General features: G+C 35.5%; 1 protein-coding gene across 2 annotated transcripts in view; it reads left to right on the forward strand.

Annotated features, from left to right (window-relative positions):
* Positions 1 to 16,390, forward strand: part of GRM8 (glutamate metabotropic receptor 8) — a 773,539-nt gene that overhangs the window by 592,919 nt on the left and 164,230 nt on the right. The gene's annotated exons all lie outside the window — the stretch shown is intronic.

Genomic DNA, 16,390 nt, shown 5'->3' on the forward strand with positions numbered 1-16,390 from the left:
CGTGTCCGCTGCATCGGCAGGCGGACTCTCAACCACTGTGCCACCAGGGAAGCCCCATATGATTTTTTTTTAATGTTGTATCTTTTAATCCTCCAGCTACCTTATGATGTAAGTGATATTCACCTCATGCAGAAGAGGGAACATACGCAGTTATACTTTCTCAGTGGTCCATGAGCTATGGCACGATTGATTCCAAAGCCTTTGCTGTTTCAACCACTAGACCCTTCTCCCTTTGGATAGATGTCTGATCCTGACACTCATGTTCATTATTTAACATTCCATCATTAAAAGTCAACATTAACAACACTGCTTTAAAGAAAGATAAAATCACTAAGATCTCATGGATCAACTTAAGGGTAGCCTTATGTTTGTGTATATCCACAATGTTCAGCAAGTAGTAAGGACTCAAAACTGGTTGATGATGTTGGTGATGATGTCAGTGGAGACAACAGTGAGGTACAATTGCCCTGGAAGGGCAGGAAGGCCAAGGGGGGAAGGTTGATGAGGGCCAGGTTCTAGGTGACTAGAAGGACTAGGTTAGGTTAGAAAGCACTCTGCGATACTAATTTGGAGCTTGTAGTCAATAGTAAATATGAGAGGCAGATCCCTATAGGGGTCTAAATCAACACTGAGATTAAATAGTCTGGAGCTGAGTTTTGAAATGCAAAGGTAACAAGGAAAATGAGAAACCATTCACAGCTTGTGGAATTAGGAAACCCCTTCAGTTGATGAACGAAAAGGAGGAAATAGGCAAAGCCTAGAGAAATTCCCAACGTAGGGTCAAATATTCCTTAGGACTTATTTTTTGTGGTGCTGTGACCTGGGTAATGGGAAGCAGTTAAAAAGGGAGAGAGCTGCTGATGTCCTGGGCAGAGAATTAACTTTTTATGTTCACAGACATATTTAGAACCACTTTAAAATACTTCTATTTGCTCTTAATTCCTTAATTAGTTTTTTAACCCAATGTATTTCCATAAAACAAAACTTTACAATGACAACAGATTGTTTCTCTAATGATCATGAATAATACACCCACTTCTCTTTTTAAATGGAACCAAGAAATTTATTCCTAATTAAAACTAATTTCTATATAGCATTCCAATACAAAACTATAATAATCAATATACCAGGAAATTTTTATAAACATAGATTTAAAACATATAGTATTAGTCTTTCCTATACTTTTGATACATATACTAGAACATAAGAGAAATGGATTGTTCTTTTGTAATTGATGTAAAGGCTAAACTAAACTAATTGTAAAATGGAGACTTAAATCCCTTGTTAATATGGATACTCCTTATGAACCACATATTATTAAAAGGAAGATATTCTTTTAATACACATTATTTTTGGATATGGAGCTTAAGAATTCCTAATGCTTTTTAGGAAAAAAATGCGTTTTTAGCTATTTAAAGGTCTTCAAAATTTAAGATTAAATTATGCAAGAATATCAGTGTAATGAATACTATCTCAACCATTTGTTTTAGTACAAAGTTGTTTTCATTTTAACCAAAAAGATTTTGTCATTCAAGAGTTCCGAGTATTTGCAGCGTCAGGCCCAAAGTGTATAATATCAAAATCTTCAGAAACGTCAGTGTTGGCTATCATTAATTATTCAACATACACCTCCATTTTTTTTCAGGTGCTAACATTTTTTAGACAAAAACGCAGGAATACTATTGGGGATCTTCTCAGAGATAAGCTACCCGACTGACCTGCGCTGAACTCATTGGTGAACTGCAGTTTTTTTTACAGAATCAGAGTAACTGAACCAGACTCTCCCATATTACTTCTCAGTTGTGTAGGGGAGAACATTGCTATCAGCAGACTCTGAGAGCTACTTCTCTCTCTGCTAATATCTGTGTGTTTTAGCCATTGATATGAAGTGTGGTTTTTACCAAAAGACACCTTATTTTTTTCTTCCAGGTCTTTGCTATATTTTAAAGAAAGCACAGTTTTTTGGTTTTGGTTTTTGTTTGTGTTTTTAATAAAAATAAGACCTTTATTGCAGGAAATAGAGAAAATAATAAAGGAGAAAATGTAGGTCAGTTTTCATTTCACTGACCAAAGATAACTTTTTAGCTGCTTATCTTTCAAAATATGTACTTACATCCTATTCTATCTATCTATCTATCTATCTACCTGTCTATATCTAGCATATGTCCATTATCCATCCATCTATCCATCCATCCACCTACATTACACATATATAGTATAAAATGAGATAATATTGTATGTTAACCTGTAATTTTAAAAAATTGAGACATAATTCACACACCATAAAATTCATCATTTTAAAATAATACAATTTAGAAGTTTTTAGCTTGTCCATAGGGTTGTATAACCATCATCACTGTAATTCCAGAATGCTTTCATCACCCCAGAAAGAAACTCCATGCCTATTAACAGAACCTCCCCATTTTGTCCTCCATCCAGCCCCTGACAAGCACTAATCTACTTTCTGACTCTATGGATTTGCCTATTGTGGATATTTCATACAAATGGAAGCATACAATACCTGACCTTTTGTGACTGGCATCTATACTTAACATAATGATTTTAAGGTTCATGCATATTGTAGCACATATGATTCTTCTTATAGTTGAATATTATATGAATATATCATATTGCATTTTTCCATTCATCATTTAGTGTCTTTTGGATTGTTTCCACTCTTTGGCTATTATGAATAATGCTGCTGTAAACCTGTGTGTACAAGTTTTTATGTGAACATGTTTTCAGTTCTCTTGGGTGTATACCTAGAAGTGGAATTGCTGGATCATACAGTAACTTTATGTTAAACTTCCTGAGGAATCACCAAATCCTTTTCCACAGTGGCTACACTGTTTTACGTTCCCACCAGCAGTATATGAAGGTTCCAACTCCTCCACATTCTCAAAAACACTTGTTAATTTCCATTTTGACAAATATAGCCATCCTAGTGGGTGTGCGTAATCCTTCTTAAAGTAAAAGTATACCATGGAATCTCTCCATATTAATAATAACTATTTATATTATAATTTTAATGGCTACATCATTATATTCCATTGTATGGATGTGTCATTATTTATCCATACCTTGATTGATATATGTTTACATTGTTTCCATTTTTTACTTTAAAAAATAAATTTTTTTCATATTCAGAAACTTTAAATTTTATGTTATTAAAATTCTTGATTATTTCCTTAGTAGTTTTTACTTGATGTCATGCTTAAAAAGCCATTTATCATTTCAAGATTATAAAGATCTTTTTCTATAAATACATCTAGGTCGTGTGCAACAATAAAAACTTTCAATTCTTTTTAAAAAATTTTTATTGGGGTATAATTGATTTACAATGTTGTGTTAGTTTCAGGTGTACAGCAAAGTGAATTTGTTATACAAATACATATACCTGCTCTTTTTTAGATTCTTTTCCCACATAAGCCATTACAGAGTACTGAGTAGAGTTCCCTGTGCTACACAGCAGATTCTCATTAGTTATCTATTTTATATATAGTAGTGTGTATGTGTCAATCCTAATCTTCCAGTTTATCCCACCCTCCCCCTCTTCACCCCGGTAACCATAGTTTATTTTCTACATCTGTAACTCTATTTTGGTTTTGTAGATAAGTTCATTTGTAGACTTTTTTAAGATTCAACATATAAGCGATATCATATGATATTTGTCTTTCTCTATCTGACTTACTTCACTCAGTATGAGAATCTCTAGGTCCATCCATGTTGCTGCAAATGGGATTATTTTGTTCTTTTTATGGCTGAGTAATAGTCCATTGTTTATATGTACCACATCTTTATCCATTCCTCTGTTGATGGACATTAGGTTGCTTCCATGTCCTGGCTATTATAAATAGTGCTGCAGTGAACATTGGGGTGCATGTATCTTCTTGAATTATGGTTTTCTCCAGATATATGCCCAGGAGTGGGATTGCTGGATCATATGGTAGCTCTATTTTCAGTTTTTTAAGGAACCTCCATACTGTTCTCCATAGTGGCTGTACCAGTTTGCATTCCCACCAACAGTGTAGGAGGGTTCTCTTTTCTCCACACCCTCTCCAGCATTTGTTGTTTGTAGATTTTTTGATGATGGCCATTCTGACTGGTGAGGTGATACCTCCTTGTAGTTTTGATTTGCATTTCTTTAATAATTAGTGATGTTGAGCATCTTTTCATGTGCTTTTTAACCTCAATTCTTTAAATTTCTCTCTGAGGGCAGGCTTGACCATATCTTCTAGTTTTGAAATATATTAGTATCTGTTCAATAGTACTCTATAATTTTAGTTTAAGTTCTCTTTGACTCAAGGATTAATTAACATGAGCACTTAATTGTTTTTTCTAAATCTTTAAGAGTTTTTGATGTTTATCTTCCTTAGTCTTGCTTTAACTTTTTAATCTCTTTAAAGCTTTAGTTAAAAATTTCAGTTGCTTGAATAGTGGTCAGAGAATATGAACTGAGAGTTCTAGTTTATGGTACTCATTCATATTTTATTTTTGGCAGAAAATAATTTTTGTAAGTATTTTTTATATATTTGAAATAAAATATATTATTTAATAGTTATTGTTTTCATCCATTTAATGGATCAGCCTCTAAAAGGGATATGTGAAAGTCAAACTACACTTTTAAAAAAAATTTATGATGGTTTTTTTACTTACATATTTCAGTGTTTCTTTTGATTATGCTCCACATTGTTATGCATGCAGCGTAGAATAGAAACACCTCAAATCACCATGGTAACATAGACAAGTCACATTTATCACAGTGGCATAATAACCATTGACAGTTTGTGTAATTACAGAAAATCAGATCCATTATAAATAAATGATTTGGTATCCTTTTTAATTCAATATATAAATTATTGTCAGAAATGAGTAGATCTCTCTAGTTTGATTTTCCATTTCTTTAGACACTTTGACATTTGTTCCTATAGAATTATCTGTATTTGATTGGCTTACTGTAATTTTGCAAATATTAACAAAATATTAATTCTAAACCATATTGAAAGACTGTATGTTTAATGATATTTCAAACAATGAATTATTACAAAGGCATGCATAACCCAAGATAAAAGAACAATTGGATATTGAGCAAGAAATGAAGTAATAACTCAACTGGTAAGAGGTGAATTTTAGCTTTATTTTACTCTTCAGAGAAATTTTCATAATAAAAAGCGAATTAAGCTTTTTGGCTTAAAAATATAATGTAATTCTAATCCCAGACATTATATTTTATAAACTGGGAATTCTTACAGAAGCTTGACTAGTTCTGTTTGTGACCTATTTTGTTTGGGTTCATAGACCCTCAGGGAGTATTGGTATTCTCCAAGGGCATAATAGCAGAGCTATTTTATAATTTTTAATATATCTCTCTTTTCATTTTTTATTCATTTTTTTCTCTTTTCTTCATTCTGCTTCCTTACTTCCTTTCTTCATCCCTCTCTCCCTTCTCTCTTTGTCTCTCTTTTTCTCTTTTCTCCTCTTGGTTCCTTGGCTAGTGACACATGCTCATAATTGTTCTATGCAAGGTCCATTTTCATCTATTTAATTAGTTATTTAGTTATTTGGTTATTTCAAAGAATGTAATAAGCATCTATGAAAATACTCCCCTGTCCCACAAAACTAAGATTGTGATAAAAAGCTGTATCCAAACATGTATTTCCATCACCAACCCATCCTCACATCACTTCCAAACACTCAACTTTCCTACCTTTTAAAATAGATTTGTCTTGCATATGTATTCCCAAAAAAGCACACACATTTTTAAAATTTTAATCATTTATACCTTTGTAAAATGTATATTTGGTACTTTCTTTTTTCACTTAATGTTATATTGCTAAGATTCATCCAGATTTATGGCTGTCTCTGTAGTTCATTCATTTTGACTGCGGTATAATATTCCATTGTGTAAATATTCCATATACCACAATTGATTTATTCACTCTCTTGATGGTATCTGGGGTAATTCCAGGTGAGTTCTATAAAACTTTCAAGGAAGATATTATTACAATTTTATACAAACTCTTGCAGAGAAAATAAAAAAGGAATATTTTCCAATTTATTCTATGTGGCCAGTATAACCCTGGAACCAAAACAAAAAGGAAATTATAAGAAAGAAAATTACAGTTCCATCTCACTTATGAGTATGAATATAAAGATTCTAAACAAAATATTAACTGATTGAATCCAGCAGTGCAAAAAGTATTGAAACCAAGTTGGATCCATCCCAAGCTTCCATGACATAACTGAAAAATGTATAAATGTAACTCATTATAGTAACAGATTAAAAGAAAAATATTTTGTCTCAAAAGATGTATAAAATACCTTGCTAACACTAAAAATATACTCATGATAAAAAAAAATCTAGTACATGTAGGATAAAAGGGACTTTCTTAAACTGATAAGAAACACCTATAAAATGCCTAGATCAAACATAATCCTAAATGAAGAATGTGGGAAATATTCTTTAAAGGTTAGAAGAAGTATAAGGATGTCCACTATTGCCACTTCATGTTAAAATTGCATTGAAGGTCCTAGATTGTGCAAAAAAAAAAAAAAAGAAGAAAGAAAGATTGGCGGCATTAGAATTGTTAAGGAGAAAATGAAATTGTAATTATTTGCAGTTAACATGATTCTTTACATAGAAATTAAAGAAGTTTTAAGGATTTATAGAGATAAATCCTTAAATATAATAAAAAGAGTTTCACAAGGATTTTTCAACCTTAAAGCTACTGACATTTTGAACTAGATACTTCTTTATTGGAGGTGGATGTCCTGTGCATTGTAGAATGTTTAGTAGCACCCCGGCCTCTTCCACAAGTCACCAGTAGTTGCACTCCCCCAGCTGCAAGATCCAAAAGTGTCTCCATATGTTGCTAAATACCCCTGGGTGACAGAATCACCTCTGGACTGGATAAAAGACTAATACAAAACAAAACAAAACAAAAACAAGCAAAAAAACAACCTTCAGCTGAATTCTCTATACTAGCAGCAGAGTAGTAGATAATATAATTTAGGCCACCATTTACAATGGCATCAGAGAATATTAATTACCTAGGAGTAAGTCTACAAAAAATGGTTAAGTGCTGTGGGAAGAAAATTATAAGACTACATTAGATCTTGCATAAGATCCAAACAACCGAGAGACAACTTATGCTCATGGATAGGAAGATATTATAAAGATATCAAATCTTCCCCAATTGATTTATAGATATTATATATTTTTCCAATCATAATCTAAATAGGATTGTTCAGGGAACTTAAAAAGATGGTTCTACATTGTATACAGAAGAGTCTAAAGCAAAGACAAGTCAGGATACTTCTGAGAAAGAAGAATAGGGAGTGGGGACTTGCCATACCATTATCAGTCTTATTATGGAACTCTAGTAATTTATACAGTATGATGTTGGGTCAAAGAGAGACAAATGAATTAATGTAATAGGAGGGAAAGGCCAGAAAAATATACGTTCTCTATGTAACAGGTATAAAAGAGATGCATCTGTCCAGTCATTCAGAAAAGGGGAGTAGTGCTGAAAAAATGATAATCAATATAGGAAAAAGGTGAAGTTGTATACCGACCTCACACCATAAGTCAACTGTGGGTAAATTAAAAATGTGAATGTCGAAAGCAAAATTTTAAACTTCTTAGTAAGCATTCATTATAAAAATTAATAAATTTGCCAATTTTAAATCCAGATGGTAAAAGCATCTTTTTTTCTTTTCCAGCAATACATTGGACTAGATAGTCAGAGACCTCCTCCTAGTACACAGCAAATTTGAAAAAGCAGGAATATATGTACACACATATACACACACACGCACACTCACATACACAGACACTTTCATAAATGTACTCATAAATGTAGCACTGTTAGAAATACAATGATTAATTAAAACTTATAATGGAAGTCATATATACAAATAAATATCTATAAGGTATTAAATACCCGCACGAAAAGAAACAATAAAAGGCTTAACTTGCTCTAGATAAAGAGAGGTTTTCGGTCAGGGAATGAAAATATACTGAGATCCGAGGATTGCAACACATTTCGGTTTGTTCCCAAATTCCTCTTAAAATGTATCACTTAATATTGCCTAATTATTATATATTCTTTTTCATTTCTTTCGTTTAAACAAACATTTGATATTTTTATCATCTCTTCGGTCACTTTTCTTATAAGAGATTTTATTTAAACCTCTTAATTCATCTGCTTCCCTGAAATGTGTATTACTGAATAATGGATTTTTTCTTATTTTAAACATTCAATCAGCTTATTTGAGTACCATCAGTACAATTATAGGTTGCATTTCTACTTCTCAAATTGTGCTATTCATTCCTGATAATGACACTTTTCATTCTTAAAACACCTTTAAGGCAAGATCATAAAGACATTTCCACAAGGGAAAGTACAATTGTCAGTTCAGTTTCTTGATGGAAAAATCAAGAAGGAGGGTTGGCTGAGAGAATTAGAAATGCCATTCAACTGCATTCCTTATCCTATTTGTTTCACACACTAAAATAATCAGATAAAGAAAACCATTTCAGATTCTTTTCCCTTATAGGTTATTACAAAATATTGAGTGGAGTTCCCTGTGCTATACAGTAGGTCCTTGTTCGTTATCTATTTTATATTTAGTAGCGTGTATGTGTTAAATGATGAGAAGGAGTCGGGCCATGCAAAGATGCAAGTGGGAAGAGCATTGGAGAAAGAGAGAAGGAGAGAGAGAACAAGAAACTCCAAAGTACTGAAATAGAGCAAACGTCATGTGTTTGAGGAACAGTAGGATCCCAGGGTGGATGAAGTATAGAAACAAGTGACTGGAGAATTAACAAGGCCTTAAGGGCCATGATCAACACTTTGTGTTTTATTTTAGTGAAATGGGAAGCCACTGCATGATTTTAGAGAGAGGAGCCATCTGACTTGATGTGTGTTTCACAGTATCACTCTGGCCGCAGGACGGAGAGTGGATTGTTGTTCACCACTGTGAACATAGATATGGGCTAGGAGTTCAGGGAGAGATCACAGTAGCTTGGACCAGTGCAGAGAATAGGAAATGGAGAGAATGGGGAAATTCTGGAGATGTTTTGGAGACAGGACCTGTTAATGTCTTAGATGTGGGCTGTTTATTTGTTTTTACCACTGGGGCAGTTTGAATTTTATTTGAGGATCTTATCTCCAGTTCTGGCATCCACTGAGCCATGGGTCAGACTTGGATGAATCCACACCTTTTTAGGGGAGAAACTATTGAAGGCGGGGGTGGGGAGTCGGTCCAGTTGAAATTGAAGTGGAGGCCAGATCAGAAAGGCTCAGCCATGGACTTCTTCCCCAGTGACTGGAGGGTTAGAGCAATAACTGCTGAAATCATTAGTCTTTAAGGCCTGCACTATTAAATAGGGATGGCTATTGAGCTTTTGAAATACAGCTAGTCAAAATAGCAATGATCTGTGAGTTTAAGGTATACACAGGAGTTTGAAGATGTGATATATAAAGAAGTGTAAAGTATCTCATTAATGTTTGTATATTGGTTACATTTTGATGTCATAATGCTTTGCATATATTGGGTTACACAAATGCTTTAATGAAAATAATTTTCTTCTTTCTTTTACTTTTTAAAACTTCTTTGAAGAACAACTTTATATTTACAGAAAAATTGAGCAGATAGTACAGAAGGTTCCCATATTCCACACTTCCACACACACAGTTTCTCCAATTATTAATGTTTTGTATTAAGGTAGTACATTCGTTACAATTAATGAACCAATATTGATATACATTGCTGTTAGCTAAAGTCCATAGTTTACGTTCACTCTTTGTGTTTTACACTTATATGTGGGGTTTTAACTTAGGTTTTTGAATTGATTGAATGGATAGACAGTCCTCAGCTCCTTACTAAGAGGAAAAAGACTGTGGGGAACGTGTTTTGAGTGAGGACTGTTGTGTCTGGATATGTAAAGTGTAAGATGGTTATCAAACAACCAAGTGGAGATACAGGTAATTGGTAAGTCTGCACTCAGGGCTAGGTGTACACATTTGAGACTCATCAGTGGAGGTATGAAGTTACATTTCGAAATAACATGGTCTGATGTGTTAATGGGAAATAAGAAAACAGACAGAGTGAGGACAGCTCACTCAAAAAGTTTTATTTTACTGCTAAGGAGAGTGGATAAATGAGGCAGTAGGGTTAGTAATGGGATTTGTTTGCTTGTTTTTTTTTTAAGATGAGAGCTATGAGAACTCAGCTGTAAACTGAAGGGACCACTGCAGACAGTCTAAATCTGCTGATGTAAGAGAAAGAAGATAACTGTGAGACAAAGTGCACAGAGAGTGAGAGTGAAGGCGGGGGGGTGTCCTAGCACTAGGGGAGGAATACGCCTTGGATTGGATGAGGGACATATGTTTCAGCAGGAGGGAAGCGATCATATGAGCACAGATGCAGGTAGGTTGTAGGTTTTGCTGGGAGTGAGGAGGGAGTCTTTGACCTATTGCTGCTTTTCCTCCGTGAGAAAGTCTGAGACAAGCTGGATCGACGGGAGGAAAATGTTGGTTGTGTGTGACATGAAACAGTCAGTCATCCAGAAGTGGGGGAAGTGGATTCACTGGGAACGTATGGTAGAATCAGAAAGCAATGTTGACTGCACATTGGAATCTGAGGTCATGAATTTAAGGTAAGACCAGAGAGCAGGGACTAGATGAAGCAGCGGGGCACCTAATGAGCGGAATTTAGGGAGGCACCCACTCTCAGAGTCACGCCCAAGGCCATCTCACATACTTCAGTCTAGTCCTGGCCTTGCCAGGCAGTAAAGTTTTATGACTTTTTCAAACAATATTCAGCTGCTTGAGTAGAAGAAAAGAAGATGTACAATTGAGTTCAATCATGAGTGTTTTGGCAGAGGAATAAAATCGGACAGAGAGGGGAGAAGTACAAAAGGACAGAAGGCATTTGGAAGGAACATCATAGAACCTATGCAAGTCTAGGAGGGAAGAGAAACTATCATGGGGGTGAAATACAATGAGAAACTGGGGTAATAAATGAATCAGTATATTTAGGGGCTCACAGAATTGTTGCAGTGGGGGCAGAAGGTGGTATCGAAAGGACAAAATTTGAGAGATGATGTAGTTACTGATTTTAGTTTCTGATCATGTTAGTGGCAGGTGAAATGCATGTGAAAGTGTGAAAGTCAGCTAACGTCGAGGCCAGGATGCTGAGTCATTCAGGTGTGTGATGAAACCACTAGAAATGATAACAGGAATATGGGTGGAAGGGAATACAGTGAGCCAAATGCTAAAGTTTTCAATGAACAAAGGCTAAGTAACTGAGATATGTAAGAGTAATCTGACTGATTCCTAAATAAACTACCATATGATTCTAAGTCAAATATATAGCTCTGTTTAATGTTCTAATGAATACTTGATAAAAATAAATTGGATAAGCAAAGGGAGAGCATGAATAATTGAGATTCTGTTGAAAGTTGCTATTTCCTATGGCATTTGGTCAATGACTTCAATCTCATATATTCATTCTTCTTTTAAGGGTGCTAAAAATTACTAAATTAACCGATTTTATTTTTACCTTTCTTATTTTTTCCTGCTTACCCAATAGCACAGGTGGTTATGAGAAGGAAAAGGGATAGTTTTGTAGCGAGAAAGAGAAATGAAAGTAATAAACATGACAATACACTGAGTGGCTTACACTTATAAATATATTTTTATATAATATTTGCACATAAAGATGAATGAATTACTCTTGCATTGCCTCTTGCATTGTGGAAACAAGAAAATGTAGGTCAAGGGAGCATAAGTGTAGGCAGAGGAATGGATAATGATGATGATAGTTTTCACATATTGCACACCTGTTGTGTGCCAGTCACATACTAAGTGCTTCACATGCATCGTCTCATGCAGCCCTTATAATAGCCCAGGGAGGTTGGGGTTATAATGTTCTCTTGACAGTTGACAAAACAGGTTTTTGGAGGGTAACTTGCCCAGATTACACAGGTAACTGGCAGAGACAGAAAGCAAATGCCAGTCCCTGAATCCCAAGCTCATAATCGTCCCCAGAACAATATTCAACAGAGCCAGTATTCTCAAATAAAATCTTCATTGGATAGGTCATTTTTCCTACAAAAGCACGTTGGAGTGCTTGACATGCCTAGTAATGAAAATACAGTTTTTTCCATGCATTTCATATCGAACAGGAAATATCCAAGGTGATATATAGACTCTGAGAGCAGTATCTGACTAGTAAAAGTTACCTCCACCTCCATGTTGTTTGTTTCCATTTCTCCACTAACCCACATTGATTAAAGAGTATGTAAAAAATTAGTGCACTTCAAAATTTCTGAAATAACTAAAGTCTAGGATGGAAAGAAACACAAGAAAACTTGCTGGAGCATAATTTACTATATATATATGAATTTAGCCTAACAAAATATATTTATATTTCTTACTTGTATTGTTAGTAAACCATAATACATTGATGGATATATTGAGATGTTTGTCATTTCAAGTTTTTTTTCTGGACAAAATGCCGCCTAATTCTGTTTTTCAGGGTGCCCAGTTTCAGTACAAAGGGTGATCATTCAAATTTCTACTTGTTGAAATTAATAAATGACATAGCCTCTCATGGTTACTCAAGGGTGTTCTTTGTTACATAGACCACAGTACCAAGGCAATTATTTGAGATAAGCGAATATGCAGTTGAATCAGTTCTTTGTTGAAAGGGTTGAAGTAATTCAAGTGCAAGCCTAGCCCAAGATCAGAAATCAGATTAGTGAAACAAGTTGCAAGAGTGGTTTCTAACATCACACTGATAACAGTGTAAAAGGAACTGATTTGGTCCCTTCATTTGTGAACATAAAAGACGAGAGCTGATATAAGTGAAGTTCATAATGCTATGAAGAAGCTGAATGTGGATTTGCTTGGAATCGTTAGTGGGTGCCTCTTTCATGCTCTACTGTAATTTATTGATTGCACACTCAATATCAAGCAGTCTTCGGTGCCGTGCCCACAAAGATAAGAAATGCACTCTGCCTTTATTAAGGAGACCACGGTCTTGTGAGGAAGGCAGAGGGTCCACCCAGTATTGAGCACGTAATAGGCTCTCAATAAATATCTGTTGAATGAATGTTTTGATCAGGAATGGGGATGGATAGTACAAGTGTACAGAGAGTAGTGAGTGCCATGCTAGAGAAGGACAGGACACGAAGAGGCACTTGGGTCCCTGCTCCAGATTTAGAAGATAAGGATCCTTATAGGTGTGCCTTTAAGACACATCTTGAAGGAATTATATAGAGAAGAAAGGTTAGGATAAAGGAGGAAGTGAACGTATAGAAAATAACATGCGAAACAGGATTGTGAGAAAGAGCATGGTGAATTTAAAGAACTGGATTTGTGCTTCACTGGTGGCGCAGTGGTTGAGAATCCACCTGCCGATGCAGGGGACACGGGTTCGTGCCCCGGTCCGGGAAGATCCCACATGCCGTGGAGCGGCTGGGCCCGTGAGCCATGGCCACTGAGCCTGCGCGTCCGGAGCCTGTGCTCCGCAACGGGAGAGGCCACAACAGCGAGAGGCCCGCGTACCACACACACATACAAAATAATAATAAAGAACTGGATCTTAGGTATATTTGGCTTTGTGTTAGTAGAGGAGAACAAGGATTAGGAAGGGTGACTCCAGAAAAGCCATACATGCTCACTGAGACGTTCCTATGCTCTAATATAGACCCTGGATGTCAAACACAGCACTGCCATAAAACAATAAAGGAAATAATAGTTAATATTTATATAATGCTTACTATTTACTGAATGTTTTCTGTATACTGATTCATTTAATCCTCATATCCCTCTGAGATGGGAATTACAATTAGCCCATTTTAAAAATGAGCCAAGTGAGGAACAGACAGATCAAGTAACTCACCTGAGATTATCTATCAAATAAGTGCCAGAGCTGGGGTTTGAGTGCGATGATCTGGCCCCCAAACCCACATTTCTAGTATATTATACTTTTACATAGTATGGATACTTTAGTATATTGCCTCTTGGTGCAATGCCAAATTTAGTGTAACTTGCTATTAATAATTATGTTGAAGTATCCAAGTTGGACAATTATGTTTGTGAAAATACGGCTCTCATTAGCTTGCTTTCCTGTATACCCTCTTGAGTTGGAGAAAAGAGATATAGAAACAGCTAGCACACTAAGAATTATATATAACTCAGAGTACATTCATGAGAATGTGTTACACAAGTGACATTCTCCTAGGTGGGGTATCATTATGGTAAAAAAGATTGGGATGCTGTTGTAGGAGATAAGGAGCCATTCAGTGAGAAATATGACAACATTGGCGAATTTATTTAGACAAAAGTAAATATTACTTTATTCATGGAGTATATGACATCAGAATTTTGAAATGGTATGTAAATGTCAGGACTTGTTGATGATGTTAATGTGAAATTCATAACTGATGTGTATTTTTCCATCCAGTAATCTCTTACCCATTGAATTTCCATAATCCTTTGTCTAGATGTTACTTAAAGAATGTTTAATATCCTGTCTATTACTCTGCATTGGTATGTACTGAGAATACATATGGGGTCAATAATCATCATCATAATATTTAATTACCACATGCACTGTTCTTTGCAACTATTTGTTTAATTTTCATAGCAACTCTATGAGTGTTATCATTACTCCCATTTTACAGATGAGGAATCTGAGGATTTAAAAGTTAACCTGCTCACATTCACTTGGAGTTAGAAAAGGTTTTGATCAGTTATAGCACATGGGTTTCCACTTGAGTATCTAAGGAGTAGTTAAGATAGTGGTTGATTGGAGAGCTCCTATTTTTTTCTCTAACTCCCTATTTCTTTCTTGATTTATATATAAAGTCATTTCCCATGTGAACTAATAATAATAATTTAAATGCATATTGATCTTTTGAGACTTAAAAATCTGTTCATCTTTATTGTTTAAGTCCCTATGTGACAAGTGAAGAAAAGAGAGTACATAAGTTGTGAAAATAAATGCAGAAGCAAAGTGAGCATGAATGTGCAGCTCTTGACTCTCAAAACAGTGCTCTTTCCTCCATGCTGTGCCATCTCTTGTGTCCTTAGCGGTTTTTTGCAGATACCAGGCATCTCATCAGAGACAGTCTCATCAGAGACTGCATTCAAATTTTAGGAAGATTCCAAAGAGGAATGTTTTAGACTTTTGTGATTATTGGTTTTAGTTTAAAACTCCACAAGTAGAATAAGGAACTCATTATAAGATGGAAATATAGAGAGTTGACATGTAGAACTATTAGTAGTATATATTTTGGCGGAGTAAAATATAGAAAAGAGATAGCAAGAAGGGGACAGTTCCTAGTATAGTATAGAAATTAAATCCGGTATACAGTGAGAAGAAATTCAGGGAAGGGAACCTGCAGAGAGAAGATTGGCAAAAAGAAAAGGGATTGATGTCAGGCGAATTTGTCAAGATAGTAAAGAGTAAGGCAAGAAGGTGAAGGTGTGGGCTGTGGGCAGCCTCCAAAGGCTAGTAGAGAAAAGGAAATTCTATATAGAAAGTGAGGCTATAGATGGAACAAGAAAACATTGCGGGTACTGATCCCTTTCTACTCTTAAAACCTGTGATTATGTAAAAGTTAATGAGAGAGAAAGTAAAAGTGAGCAGAAGCTATTAAGAGAAAAAGATGAAAGCTTCTGGGAGAAATGGAAGGTTAGAAAAGATGACATGTCTTGTATCCTGCTGCCCCGCCACTATTGCACTATCACAGTGAATTGAGGGAACCTTTATGATCTGAGCAGCGTTGGGACTTCCCAGCGACCACTGCCTCACCCACTGAGAGGATCCTAAACGTAGCCCACGTGGATAGACTCTTGGGCAGAGGTAGCAAAAGCAGAGGCTTAGAAGAGACACTGATGACGGCAATTGCTTCAGAGTGGAGTTCAAGTCAGAAAAAAGTAAAACTCTAGGGAATCTGGCTGCGACGTTCTCCTGCCACATTTTGAATTGCTGTTTGTAGTTCATGTTGTACAATAGCTGTTATGCTTCAAGGCGTTTACACTCTTCTCTATTAACTGCCATTCTCCGTAGCCACTATTGGCTGTCCAGCCTATCAACTTTTATTTATCTAACTGTTACGGTTGTCGCCTAACTTGGATTCTCGTCATTTACTTTCTAATGCGCGTAATGAAGCACGTCTTCTTCCTGAAAGTATGTCTGGGCTTCTTTTCATGTCAGAGATATTATGCTATCAAGAATGACCTTGTATGGATTACTAGCTTCATATCTCTTACTATGCACAATATATATATATATATATTTTTTTTTTCGGTACGCGGGCCTCTCACTGTTGTGGCCTCTCCCGTTGCGGAGCACAGGCTCCGGACGCGCA

This window comes from Physeter macrocephalus, chromosome 5 (assembly GCF_002837175.3).
Source record: "Physeter macrocephalus isolate SW-GA chromosome 5, ASM283717v5, whole genome shotgun sequence".
NCBI classification, from domain to species: Eukaryota; Metazoa; Chordata; class Mammalia; order Artiodactyla; family Physeteridae; genus Physeter; species Physeter macrocephalus.